At 34.2% G+C, this 12,580-nt stretch overlaps 1 protein-coding gene across 1 annotated transcript in view; it reads right to left on the reverse strand.

The window, feature by feature from the left end:
• LOC105223560 (protein kinase C, brain isozyme) overlaps positions 1–12,340 on the reverse strand; it is a 150,105-nt gene extending 137,765 nt beyond the window's left edge. Inside the window, exon 1 of the mRNA XM_049451920.1 lies at positions 12,208–12,340. The gene's annotated coding sequence lies outside the window, so the exon portion shown is untranslated. The remainder of the gene's footprint in view (positions 1–12,207) is intronic.
• Positions 12,341–12,580: the final 240 nt, after the last annotated feature.

Raw genomic sequence — 12,580 nt, forward strand, 5'->3', positions numbered from 1 at the left:
CGGGTGTAAAAAGACCGAAATAGTTTTACCTCATTAAACCGCACTTTTAAAATATCAAACGTTATAAATCATATATCAAAGTAAGCAATTGCGAGTAGCCATCGACCACGGTAGATGTTGGAGTTCCCTTCTTAAATTATATATAATTAAGTTTTTTTAAGATTTTCTTTGATTTTTCGGTACTTTTATTTCTGAGGAAAAATTTATAGCATTTTTTTTAAATTAATTTTTTACTTTATTTATATTTTTTTAGAAATTTTCAGTATTTTTTGTTGCTTTCGTATCGTCCGTTTGCATTAATTGGTTTTGTTGTTATTTATGTAAGCAACATTTTTGTTTGTCTGAAAATTTTTGCTTCGTCTGCGGCTTTTACACATTTTGTTTATCAACAACAACAACGTTTTTCATATTTGGCTCTTAATTTGTGTTGTTATTGCTGTCGAACATAAGCAACATTAATTTTCGACTTGTTTGGTGTGTTTGGTCTGCTTTTGGCGATTTTATTTTTCTTGTTTTGTTTTTAGTTCGATGTTATTCTGTGATTTGTGGCTCATTTACCAATTAAAGGCATAAATGAGTGTTTTAAGTTTGCACGTGAATTCGAAAAAAATTCAATAAAAATTACAGAAATACACGAGAAACAAAAAAAAATAAGAAAATATAAATAAAAAAATTTATTTATTTTATTAAAAAAAAAAATATTTTACAAAAAAAAAAAATTTTAAGTTTGAAAATGTGTTTACTAAATGTACAGCAAAGTTGTGTAATGTTGCTCTATTATCAATTAGCCAATTTTCCAATAATTACTTTGCTTAGGCGATGATACGATTTGACTAATCAATCTAATGAATTTTCTTTTCTAATATAGCTTATGAAATTTATAAAAAATATAAGCATTTTATTACAATATTTGATCCTTAGATGTACTACTAAATATGAAAAATAAATTTGAAATTTTTTCCAGGCATTCCTGATGCACTTCGTATGAAATTCTCTTGCATGCCTTAACTAATTTTTATTGCCCCAGACATTGAGCAATTAATATATGGATCACTAACAATTAAAGTCGTTAAATAAATTTAATGGAAATTGTGGGCAAGCATTTTGTCATGCACTGGCGCAAATAAATTATAATTTAACAAGTGTTTGGATCGAGGACGTGCGGTTGTGGAGCGTCTTGGAAGAAGGAAAGAGTGTGATGTAATGCAATTGCTGGACGAAGCTTGACAATGTCGCGAAGCGTTTGCAGTTAGGCAGTGTCATCTTTCTATTAAAAGCATGTGATCACTTACAACATGGAGAAATATTAAAGCTAAATTGAGCATGGAAATAATTTTGAAAACTGTGCAATCAAGCAACTATGTAAATACCTGGAATTTCTTATTGAAAATTAACGAGCACAACGAGTATATAAATTTGAGACAAAAATAATAACATTATTATAATAATAAATTTTTCGTGCCTAAATTGGACGAAGCTGTTGAGGACGACCTATGGTTTAAATGCCATATAGCCAATGAAACAATCAATTTATTGAATGGAACTTTTTGTGAGCGCTTCATTTCGCATCGTGGGCTTGTGGCATAGCCTCTAAGATCATTCGATTTAACACCGCTAGACTATATTTTGTGGGTTTATGTGAAGTCCCTTCAATTTCAGCCCTATTTGAGGGTGTTCCATTTATTAATATTTCACTTTCTCTGCATTTAAAGTTGCCTATTTTCAATTGAGGTGCGCATTAATTCATTATCATTAAATTTTAGGGTGTCTCATTTCAATTACGGTCCTTCCACTTAATTCACTACTGTTCCGTTTCCATTATGTCCTTCTTCCACTTAATTCACCGCTACGTCTCCATTGTGTTCCGAAAAATTTCGTATATGTTACCAAAATGTTCTTTTTCCACTTAAATCACCAGTGTTCCATTTCCGTTATGTTCCTGTGAATTTCTATTATCTTTCCAAAATGTTTTTCTTCCACTTAATTTACCAGTGTTCCGTTTCCATTGCCTTTGATAAGTTTGCAAAATGTTCTTTTTCCACTTAATTCACGACTGTTCCATTCCCATTATGTTCCTATAAATTTCGTAAATATTTCCCAAATGTTCTTCTTCGTTTCCATTATATTCTTCTTCCACTTAATTCACTGTTATTCCGTTTCCATTATGTTCCGAAAAATTTCTTGTATGGTGAAGTTTAGTTAATATAAGGCCTTTTGGTATCCTTATACTTTTACTTAACATCCTTTTTTCCCTTCCATGTCATTCCGCACACTCACTCTTAATTCAAATTTATGCTCAATTCGTATTATTCGCCTTTTATTACATTTTTTTCACTATTGCCAATTATGCCTACGTACACATTTTTTATCAGTAGAGAGTGCAAATTGCCTTCAATGACTTTCATTCCTATTAAGTAATTGCTTACAATTCGTATTTTTATCGTGCTTAGTCGCGAAAATATGTTTTTCTACCTTTTTAACCAAACAATCACCGCTCGGCGAGTCACACATTCGCACGCCTCAATTACTTTTCAATTCTACAAATTGCACGTTTTCATTTTCATTTCTATACATATTATTATTAATTGCTTGTTTACGCATTTGTGTGCGTATATGTGTCTAGAAATTTGAAATATTATTTTTGCCACAACAGTCTTAAATTTCAATACCGCATATTGTTCTATTAGCAGCTAAAATTTTTATAACAATACATAAATAAGTATATAGTATAGTATATATATATATGTATTATATACTTATATACAGACATCGACATTCCTCAAATTGTTATTGTTGCTCCAATTGATATTGTCGCTATTGTTATTTTTATTGTTGCTATTCTTGTAGTTGTTAATATAGTCATTAGTATTGTCTGTGGAAAGATCGAAAGAGACACCTCCATACTCAGGAGAGAGGAGAGTCAGCCAAACAGTCAGTCAGTCCGTGTGTTTGTCAGCGCCAACTCAGCGACCTGGCGTCCATTAATTTATGCTCCCGAAAATTTACATGCGAAATAATTTGAAACGTGTGCTGCTCGCGCTTCCAGTCACACACCGATGTATAAGTAATAACAACAACAACAACAGCAGCCACCTACAACGCCAGGTGGGTGCATGGCGCTCCCTCACAGGTGCCTGCCCGCAGCGGTTATCTGCTAGATAAAGTGTGCACCCTGTGCTCCACCCTGTTTTAAGATTGGCTGGCGCTCGCATTTTCGAACGTGTGTCGCTTCAATTACGCTTTTATTACAATTGCTATTGTTGTTGTTGCTTTTTTGGTATTTTTATTTTCATTACAATGCACTATGGTCGGAAATTTTATTTCGTTGGCCAAAAGTCAAAATGTTTGCAGTCCCGAAATATGTTGTTGTTTCTGAAATCTAGTAGTCAACGCTCAAAAACAACGAAAAATGAATTTTGTTGTTGTAATATGCAATTCACCGTTATTCGGTGAGTCATCGAAGTTGAATTTGTTTGCTTCATTTGTAAACATAATTGCGTTCGGTGTTTTATAGTGCTTACTTCAATTGCTTGTTAAAGCTGAAAATGAAGCGTGTTAATTAAAAGTTTAAATGGAGCACGAAGGTGATGGTAAGTTTATTAATTTTGTAAAATATAATACTCAAAAGTTGGATACTCTAAAAAATAAAATAACTTTTTCCAAAAGTCTTTAACATTTTGGAATTTATTTTCTTTTTTAAGTTTGAGTAAGCTTAACACATTTTGTTTAGGAGTGTTAAGCATAAGATTAAAAACCAAAATTACTTTGAAGTGTTTAGTTTTTGAAAATGTTTATCTCGATTTGCGGTTTTTGAGTAATTTTTTTTTTTCAGTCGTCATTTGTTTACAGAATTCAGCAGTTTTTGATATTTGGTTGACCAAGCAGAAGAAAGGAAAAAATTAGGACGCACTAATAAATTATTTTATACAAAAATGTGGAGCCGATAACATTTCAGATGAATGCTATAAGTATTTAACAAAAAAACACGCATGCTTAACAATAATTTGTCTGCAAAGTGGGAAAAGTGTCATAGAAGGTTAGATGATTTTAAAATTAAATATTCTGGCTGGCTTTGTTCAGAAACTGTAATAAACAGGCAAATAAATTTAGAAAACACTTCCACAGAGACTTAATGCACAGTAGAACTAAGCCCAGATGAAAAAATTGTATCACTAACTGGACGCCCGCAACTTAAGTACTCTGAGAAATCTAAACGAAGTAAGAGAAGACAAGCAGCAAACCTCTCGATGTCAGAACACAACGAAACAAATCTGTTAGTTCAAGCAGCATCAATTTCGGCTCGAAAAGAAGGACAAGTAGATTTGGCAGTTGTTTTAAAAGAAACCATCGAAAGTCCATCAAGACCATCCAAGATTAGGAAGCTATATGTCGATGATGTAAAAGCACCTATTGTAATGTCTGATGAGGAAGCGTTAGCATTTCTTCTCGAAAACAATTTTTCGAAGAGCCAATACTGTTCCATCCGGACTTCTAGCAAGGAACGTAACGCTAATATTTATCCACCCTATGATAATATATTAGCAATAAAAAGTAAGTGCAGACCCGATGGTGTACTTGTAGATGACAAATGTGCAAAGGTTCCTTTACAAATGCTTTTAAACCATACGGCTAAAAGAATTATAGAGATGCAAAAGGAAGTATTTGCGACAATTACGGGTAACTTCATATCAACGGAAATGATATTTAGCTCCGGTTTTGACAGCAGCTCTGGTCAATCTCAATATAAGCAATCTTTCCTTGATCAAAGTACATCACGAAATGCTGATTCATGTCTTTTGGCCACAACAGTGATTCCCTTGAGATCGGGAGCCCCGATTTGGAATAATTGTTTTCCGCAGTCCACAGGATTTTGTCGGCCTTTAAAATTAGAATACACGAGTGAAACTAAGGAAGTGATAACAAGAGAAGCTGCTGACTTAAATAAACAAATTCAAGAGCTTGAAAACTTACGTGTTGAAATCGAAGCTGGTAAGATAATCGAAATAACGTTCAGAGTGTTTTTAACTGTTATAAATGGAAAAGTTTTGAATGTTTCAACCGATGCAAAATCAAATCAAAAATGTCCAATATGTCGTGGAACCCAAACTGACTTTGTTAAAATCACAGATTATAACAGCGTAAAATTTCATCCTATCGATGGAAATCTAAAGTAGGGAATTAGTCCACTGCACTCCTGGATTAGATTTTTTGAGTTCGTACTACATTTAGGAAACAAGATGGAAGTAAAGAAATGGCAAATTAGATCGGAGGAAGCTAAAGATGCAATTAAGATAAGAAAAGAGTATATCCGTAATGAGTTGTGGAAACAACTAAGTCTTCATGTTGATGTTCCGAAAGTAGGTGGTTGTGGTTCCACAAATGACGGCAACACGTCGGAATATGATAAATTTTCGAAAATTTTAGAAGTAGACACTGAATTAATATTTCGAATGAGAATAATATTAATATGTTTTATCTTGTCAATTTTCCCTAAATTTGGATAAATTTGAAGAGTATTGCTTTCAAACTGGTCAATTATATCAAAGCAAGTACCCCTGGTTGCCAATGACTCCCACACTACATAAAGTTATAGTTCACTCAAAGCAAATAATTCAGAATACACCACTTCCTGTTGGTTACTTCGAAGAGGATGCAGCTGAGTCACGAAACAATATATGAGCATTTCCACAGAATCGTCAACCAGGACCAAAAATTAAATAAAAATAAAGATACAATTTTTTTTAATAAGATTTTACAAAGATGTTTAAATTTTTTGAATATAATGTTTTCATAACCTCTCTTTGGTATTTTCATGAAAAATTTGACCGGAAACCTGAAAACTTATTTGTTTTTACTTTGAGCTATTCTAGAGGTATTTTTTCTCTTGAGTTATTTTATATGAATAACTTATATTATGGTTCTTCTTTTCCACAAAATCTCTTTAGTAATATCAAATAAAGAAGAGAAAAATGCAAAGAGGCCAAACAAAAGTCGAATAACTGTAAATTTTTATTTTGCTTATATAAAAGCGACAGACTGCACCATGCACGTAAGACTAGCCGCATTGATAATCTTTTCGATGTATTTCATAGAGCTCTTGACACATCGGATCCATTAATTTCTTCTCTTCGCTTAAATACACGTGTGCGCCAAAGGAAGCGATTAACGCTGCCACTAGAAGTAAAGGAATTATTGTATTGTGAGGATATCGGTGAAACATGTGCGACTGAGAATTTCGAAAATATGGATGACGACGGTGGCGACGAGGACGATTATCCAGAAGAACTTGAACAGGAAAATACATTTTTGGATAATGAATTGTATTTAAATTAAAGAGTTTAATAAAATTTTAATATTTTCGTAAATACGTGTGTAAATTATATTTTCAATTTCCAGAAACAACATATTTACTCATAAGTATCGTATATTTTCTCATTCAGAACTAAAAAAAAAAATAAAAACTCAGAAAGAAAAGAAACAAAAATTTTATATAAACATTTTTTTTTAATTTTAATTCGAAATCTTGATATTTAAAAAAAAATATATTATTTTATACAAAAACACTTAAATTATACTGCAACTTCAAATTCCAGTTAAAAATTCCGTTATTTTAAGTTTTAATAGTTTTGGCCAAGAAAAGTGATGTTTCCGACCATAGCGCAATGCTTGGTTGTTTGTAATTATTTCCTTTTATACATTTTCCAATTGTTTTGTTGTTACTGTTATTGTTGTGCAATAATGCCGATGTTCCAGCGCCTTTTATTTATCACATAACGGTGTAAACGCGTATCGCTGTAAGTGGAAATGAATAGAACGAAAAATGTATGCAAAAACAAAAGCAAATAGATGCAAGAGAATTTCGAAATTCTTGTTGGAATTCGTATACCCTGAAAAGGGTGTGTTAAGTTTGCCATGAAGTTTTTATCAGCCGGAAGGAAACTTCAGAGGTCTTATAAACTATGAATATAACGGGTGATCCAAGTAGAGGTGCCAAATCACGCGTGAATCATGTCTAGCTGTCATGTTGTTTTTGTACACTATTGTTTGGCTTTCATCATGGAAAGAATTCCGCCTAAAGAACGTTATCATTCAACGAAAATGCATGTTCAGTAAAAAATGTGTTTCGCGCACTTCGACCAACTTATGGTCAAAAAGATCGGCCTACTGAGGGTTCTATACACAACACCATCATCAGACCCAGCATTCATTATTAGATAATATTCGACCGAACAGTCCAGCACGCACTAAAGAAAATATAGCAGCCGTAGCTGAGAGTTTACCAAAGACTGTGGAGAGTCGACTTGGCGCCGATTGCAGCAACTCGGACTGACGTGTAGAACGACTTAACTTATTTTACATGGAGAACTTAAATTGAAAGCGTGTAAAATACAGCTGATGTAAGAACTAAAGCTGCCTAACTATCCCAAGCGTCATCGCTTCATCACTTCCAAGAAGATCCGATGTTTTCGAGCCAATTTCTGTTCAGCGATTAGGCAAATTTCTGGTTCATGGCTATGTAAACAAGTAAAAGTGTCGCATGTAAGACGAAAAGCAACCGGAAGAAATTCAAGAGCTGTCGCACCAAGCTCTAATTTTCGCAGTTTTGAACTCTCTTAGTTATCGATTATAAAATTTAGTTAAAGTAAAAGCTCAAAGCTCAAAGCTCTTTAAGCAGGAGGACATTCCTACAGCAGAGCGGCAATACTAGCGTTGACCACGCTACTTAAATTTAGTCAAGTAGCGTTTTACCTCACTATCTACCATATGGCTTAAAGCTGCTTCATTATCAGACTCATTTCGGTGACTGTCATAAACTGTATAACCGATGAACTAGCAGAGAAATGGGAACGAGTTGAATCCCTGTTGACATCTTGCATTCTAGTGCTGGATCGATGGACTTTGCACGTAGCGTTGACACCCGGTCTCTGACCCATTGCGTGATTCCTCCGGCCTAGAGCATAACGTACGAGATGCATTGAAGTACTTGCCCTTAGAAAAATTCACTTGTCCCAATTATAGGAATTCTTACTGCATAAGGCTAAATATCCAGCCAGAAGTCCACTATCAAAATTGGACTGTAGGTGGAGAGATCCAAGTTTTTCCTCCTCCATTGTCCTGCTTATGTAAGACTGAGGTTGAAACATTTATATGGTCATACCTTCGGCAAACTAGCAGGTATAGCCGAAACTTGTATTAACCACTTCAACAAATTTGTGATTGGCTCAAAACACTTCTTCGATTTATGAGAGTCTTTATAATAAATTTTATGGACATTTCAGATACCTCAACGGATCCCTCTATTAACCTAACTTAATATAAAAGTATATATATAGATTTAGAATCGTCGGCTGATCGTTTCACGTCGCAGTTAGAAAATCGCTATCGACGAACCTAAAAAAATTTCAATAAATAAACGATTTGTGGGATTTGACACTGGTGGTATGGAGATTAAAAAGGTTAGGCGGAAGAAGGTTGCCTAAAATTTATTATACAGAAACTCTTAAAGATTTATAAACCGATTTCGGAAAGCAAGTGCAGCGAAGGACATTAATGTTTGAAAGTATATTCCAAACACATTTTGACCACAAGTAAACAGGTTCACTTGACGGGAACACTAAAATGATATTCATTAACTTGACGGATACATTAAAATCGTATTCATAAAATTATTTAACTCAATTACAGCAACATTCATCAGAATGTAAATTCGCCAATACCTAAAACCAGTTACTGATACCAATGTTGCCCTTACCGTCCATTCCATTCCTACTATGGTTTGTTCTATGTAACCAGAGTTGTTCAAAAATTTTGTCTAACTAAATATCGTCAGTTTGGCAGCATTCTAAAGTAAGGGCAATACCTATCTCGAGATCCTTGGAACTTTCAAAACAATCTCTTGTGGATCGTTAGAAGCTTAGATAAAATAGATACATATAAAATCATTCCCAGACATAAGTAAATAGACCCACGGAAAGGTATTATTTGGTTTTCTGATGGTTTAAAAATATTTTGAGTTAGTTTTACTAACGGCTTACTTCCAGCGCTTTGAGTTAAGGTGGTATAAATCGCGTAACCCCAGAGAATAGCTCAACTAACTGAGTGAGAAGTTCGTTTGTTCTAATTTCAAGCGCTTTCAAAGAAGCTTAAGCGTTTTCTACAACGGGCTAGCGCATTGTATCTGCCATATATCTAAATAGAACGCGCTCTATCCCAGCGTATAACTCTTTGAAATTTCTTAATTACCAATTTCATGAATTAACTAAGTTGTCAAGTGAGTAGAATATACTCGTAGCATTGTCGGATGCTGACAATTTGGTGTATTTTTGTTGTTGCTTAGAAGAATTAATTAAGAAGTGGAAATATTAATGAGAATTACTGATCGTTATTTATAAATGGTGTATTGGATCAAAATAAATAATTTCTGGTCATAAAAATATGAATATGAATTATAATCAATAAAAAGGTATTAAAGGTATTAATATTGAACTGAATGGGTAATTAAAGATAAGCACATATTAAAGTCAGTAATTTCTTTTAAAAGACTTTCAAATGGAGCGTCGCTTTGTTAAAGTAAATGTCTAAAGCATGTTACTAATTCAGCGAAAATACTTTTTTTAATTTAATATTTTCTTCAAAAAGAAATTTAAGTTCAATTTGTATAATATTTGCTTTTCTACTCTTCTATTCTACCTATAAACAATTGTTTTATAGTACATTACCTCAAAGGCTAAAACTGGAATAATAAAATATACCAAACATGACACCAGCAGAGATTGCTCGTAATATACAGCATTCAAATACAGTTCAATTACCTTTGCGTCTTCATCACATCAATTCTGTGCTATTGTTTTACTGTTATTCAAATTTTTCAAGCGATCGCGACACGATTGAGGAGCTGTTGATTCGTTCAACCTTTCATTGTTTTACAGAAATGAAAATAAAGAAACAAGCTGATTTTACTTTGAAGCAGCTCGGTAATGCGTCACGAGAGTTTTGCGTGAAGTAGTTCACCTCGCGTGCTTTAGAAAACTTGACGAGCAATCGTACACATACAAAAAAAAAACTACACATTTCTACGTCATGTTACTGACATATCTTTTGACAAATTTTGTTTGATACGTACGGAAAGAAAAGAAGGGCGGCACGTCGGTCACTAATTCCCGAATATGCATCTATGCGTTGGACCCTCGAAATCATACAAAAGGTCGGCAAAGGAGTTCCCCTTTTTTCGAAATAACTGAATCCAGTAATGCCCCATACACATATAAGAAAATGTTAGGGTCCACATGTGGCCTATAACGCAGTGTTTTGCACTGGTGTTACAAAGCGGTAGCCAAGCCAATCGTGCTTTATGATGTTTTAGTGTAGTAGACCACAGTCAATAAAGTCTCGTACAAAAAACTGATGTAGCGGATACAGTGGCTAGCTGTTCTCTGCATAACGAGAGCGCTAAGAACCAGTCCAACAACTGCACTTGAAAGGTTAATCAAGCTATCACCAATCGACATTGCAGTAAAAAGCTCTGTATCATAATCACCTACAAAATTAATGGCGCTATGTAAAGTCTTCATAAAGACATTCGGCACAGCTCAATAAGCAGGGAGTTGTTGGAAAAAATCGACCACATACTCTCACGCTTTACTTCAGAGAAAATGTTTCACAGAAAGTTTCAATAGACAGCCGGCAATTAAGACAATAATCTCACGTCGCATTGCGGCAGAGAATGTCCTTAGAAGCATCAAGGCAGTACAACTTATTGCTTATATACTGGCCACCAAACAGGAATCATAAGTGGAATAATAGAAGCCTATAAAAACGGTATGTAATAAAGTCGCGAAAAGGTTCACAGACAGGTCAACGCGATATGGAATGGCTTAAGGACATACAGGATCGACAAAAACATGTAAAACAAGAAAAAACGTTAACTTCGGTTGCACCGAAGCTAAATACCCTTCGCAGGTGCATTTCTGTTAGTAACTATGTGTTCAGTTTGGAAGCTATATGCTATAGTAATCCGTTCTGAACAATTTCTTCGGAGATTACTCTGTTGTCTTAGAAAATAATCTATACCAAATGTGAAAGTTTACCATACAAGCATTTTATTCGAATCGTTCAGTTTGTATGGCAGCTATATGTTATAGTGGTCCGATATCGGCCGTTTCGACAAATGAGCAGCTTCTTGAAAATGACGTTTGCAAAATTTCAAAAGGATATCTTAAAAACTGAGGGACTAGTTCGTATATATACAGACAGACGGACATGGCTAAATCGACTCAGCTCAACATACTGATCATTTACATATATACTTTATAGGGTCTCCGACGCTTCCTTCTGGGTGTTACAAACATCGTGACAAACTTAATATACCCTGTTCAGGGCATAAAAAAACCGAAGAAAAACAGGCAATCTTTTTACTCACACGGTCTCAAAAGAACTGCAGGACGTTTGCTGATCTAATGACTACTGGCAACACATGCGGGCTGGATAACCATAAGTAACAAAGATACATGAAGACAGTGCTTGGAAGTAGGATGAGGGAGACGCTGGAATACTTCCTATGCTTCAGTCCAGCATTATCCTCAACTTAAGGTTTATGTATGGTGTGGCATCCTCAACTCAAGGTCTAAGGTGTCTATTTGGCTGAATAGAGACACTTACGTGAGAACATCCGTCGAAAACGACAGAAATAGTGGAAGAACAATTCTCGGATTTTACACAATAATAGTGTACCATTGCATCGAGCTGCAATTGTGACCGAATTTAAAGCCAAAAACGCTATGAATACCATCGAACAACCACGGTATTCATCAGTTTTGATTTCGTGTGATTTTTTTTGTTCCCCAAACTGAAATAGCTGCTCCGTGGAACAAGCTTTTAGTCAATCAAAAAGATAAATCAAATTTTGCTGCAGGAGCAGAAGGCCATCCCAAACACTGCTTATGAAAAGTGTTTCGAGGAACAGAAAATTCATTGACATAGGTGTATTACATCTGGAGGCGATTACTTTGACTTCGACAAATTAAAAATATTGATGAATATTTAGTAGTTTTTGCGTTTTATTTACAATTGCCGGGTTCTTTTTGTTACAATATATAACCGTAGAGAATGTATGAATTATGATGCTAAAAATCTATATTGAGAACACCATATATAACTATTGAGTATGTACTCTAACAATGTATCTAGCGATCAACAAAATGACATTACCTTTTATTACATTTGTAATGTAAAAGCAGGAATTCCTTCCTTTGTACTTTTCTTCGGTAGTGTCAATATTTTTTTGTCTAACCAACGGTGATTTCCATTTGTGTTTGTTAAATATTTTTATTTCTTAGAATTTTCAATACATTTTATATACATACATAGGTATATGTACGTGTTCATGCTTTTCAATTTCTGCACATTTATTTATATTGATTCGCTTTCGTCATCAACCAAAGCGATCATTCGCCTAAGTGATCTTCGAACTCCACTTTTTGGAAATAATACAATACAAAACCATCAAATACCGTTGTCTTTTATACATATATATTTTTTTTCTTCACTGAACGCGTATCGAATAGAAGATACAAAACAAAAC

Source organism: Bactrocera dorsalis, chromosome 3, assembly GCF_023373825.1.
Source record: "Bactrocera dorsalis isolate Fly_Bdor chromosome 3, ASM2337382v1, whole genome shotgun sequence".
In the NCBI taxonomy this organism is placed as follows: Eukaryota; Metazoa; Arthropoda; class Insecta; order Diptera; family Tephritidae; genus Bactrocera; species Bactrocera dorsalis.